This window comes from Cenococcum geophilum (genome assembly GCF_001692895.1).
Source record: "Cenococcum geophilum 1.58 unplaced genomic scaffold K441scaffold_35, whole genome shotgun sequence".
In the NCBI taxonomy this organism is placed as follows: Eukaryota; Fungi; Ascomycota; class Dothideomycetes; order Gloniales; family Gloniaceae; genus Cenococcum; species Cenococcum geophilum.
The window spans coordinates 1,421,976-1,424,744 of NW_027137593.1; positions in this window are offsets into that span (position 1 = coordinate 1,421,976).

Consider the following 2,769-nt stretch of genomic DNA (forward strand, 5'->3'; position numbering starts at 1 on the left):
CCTATAGCTATAGTTCTTCTTTCTTTATTAACTATATAAATAGCTTAATATCCTTTAACTACTGCGCTATAAACCTTCTATAGTAATTATAAAACCTTAAGAATAATCTTAACTATATAACGTTCTCTAGTTCCTATTAATTTACTATAGCCTTAATTTTTTTTAGATCTATACTAAGTTAGCTTAGTTTAATAATAAATCTAATAAAATCGGTCTTTTTAGTAAAGAACTCGCATTTTTAATTACTACTAGCATCTATTCCTTTTATAGTCTCCTTAAAACCTATTTAATATATTCCTTATATTCTTCCTCTATTATTAAGTAGATAATAATGTCATTAAGATATACTATAACAAATTCATCTAAGTATTCTTTTAATATATTATTAATACGCTTTTAAAACGTTGCTAGTGCGTTTATAAGCCTAAATTATATAACTAATAGTTTATATAGTCCTTCCTTTAACCTAAAGGCTGCCTTCTATTTATCGCCTTCCTTAATCCTAATCTAATAGTACGCCTATCTTAGATTTATCTTTATAAAGATTTACGCATTGCCTATTCTATCTTAAATTTCGCTAATTAAGAGTAAAGGATACCTATCCTTTCTGGTAATACTATTTAACTGTCTATAGTTAATATATAGCCTTAGTTTACTATTTTTCTTTAGTATAAATAGTACTAGATAACCTACTAATAACTATAATAGTCTAATATATCCCTTTCGTAGATTCTCCTAAATAAACTCTTTTAACACTCTACTTTTTTCTTTAGTAAGCTTATAAATTAGAAAAAACTTTAAACTTATTTCTAGTTCTAACTCTATTTTATAGTCCTATACTGCATATTCTAATAGCTTTTTACTTTCCGGTAACTATAGTTTTTTACTATACTTATAGTATCTCTTTAGTATATAACTTAGTCCTTTTTCTATTTCTTTATAGGTTGCTCCTACTTAGTACTATACTAACTTAGCTTATTATCACATTTTACAACGTTAAGTATCTTTTATATTAACCTAACTTATAATCTAATCAATCCTTAAATTATATTCCTATAACCAAGGTATGCCTAATACTGCCTTATCCCGTCCTAATAGTAGGATATTAAAAAACATCTTAATTTATCTCCCTTTAATAGTTATCTAAATAGGTCCTGTTTTAAGATTAATAATCCCTCCTCTATAGGTTATTAGATCTCCTAAAATTATAACTAATAGGTAAGATTGCTCTTTTTGTTTATAAGGTAGTCCCATTCTTTTAACTACTGCTAGTAAGATATAGTTTTGTATTACTCTACTATCTATTAGCGCTTCAAACTATTAATCTTACTACTTAATCTATAAATTTAGGTATTATCCTTAAATTCCTTTAAGGGTTTAAGGCTTTACTACTAGCTTTCTCTAATCCTATAGGCCTCTACTTTTCCTAACTACTAGCTGCTTAATCCTAGTGCACTTAGCTTACTCTTTAGCCAATACCTAATTCGCTTTTTATCTTTAATATACTATAGATACGTATTTTCTAGGTATTTCTACTACTATCGTCCGTCTAAGTATTCTTTTATAAGGAATCTTCCTAGTTAAAGTACTAAACTTCCTTCCTTTTAGACCTCTGCTGGATACCATCCATATATATATTTAGCATTCTTATACTATTACTTGTCTGTTATCCAGTATATCCTTATAGGGTATTTCCAATTCTTTTCCTTCGGATTCTTATATATGTCGTATATATCGTCCACGCACGCAATCCATAATAACGTATAGTGTGCTAGGTGCTTTAGGTTAACTCTTAGCTTATCTTTATCCCTAAGTTTAAACCTTTATTATACTAATCTAAACGTTGCGACTTTATTCGCAGGTACTAAGATACATCTTTTACTTCTCTAGTCCTCTAAACATTCCTCTAGATCCTTTAACATTATAATTAAGGCTCCTTTAATATGCGTTATAGCCTTTTCTATAATTAGGTGGTCTTAAATAACTTTTTTATCTAACTATATATAGAAATCTTCTTACTTATTATTATACCTCTGCCTATACTACTTTTGGTATAGCTACTAGAGTATATATAGCTTATCCATAAGGAAGTATCTTCTTATTACTATATTGTAATAGCCCTTTATATATTGTTCTTCAAACCTAGTTAAAATCCCTAAATCCTCTTTATTTTCTAGTTTAGTAAGCTATTTAGCTCTTAATATGCCTACTCTCGGCCTATTAGTAATTCTTTATACTAGTACTCTGTCCTTTATACGTCCTAATATACTAGATCTCTTATCTAGTTTCTATTCTTACTATACAATAATTCTTTACCTAAACTCTTCTATAGTTTCTTTTAATTTATGCCTTACGCTCTAATCCTTAAAGTTATTTTACTTCTTAATCCTAGTATTAAACTTTTAATCTTTAGGCTAAACACTACGTTCCCCTAGTAAGTCTTCTAAGTCTATATATCTATCTCCTAGTCTAACTACTGTTTATATTACAGATTCTCTAATCTATAAAGAAGCTCCTTACCTCTTACCTATAGGTGTCCTTATTTATACTCTAAAATCTTAGTCCCTTAGATTCTTTAATCCTAAGCTTGCTTCTAACTTAAGCTTAGCTCCCACCTTAGTCTAACTAGGCGTCTATAGTGTTCTCATCTCGTCTTAAGAGTCTTAAATCTTATTTATCTCGTCTTAAGAATCTTATGCTTATAGGAAACTCTATCCCGAGCTTATTTATATATTTCTAAACTAAGCTACTACCCTACTCCATTAGTTT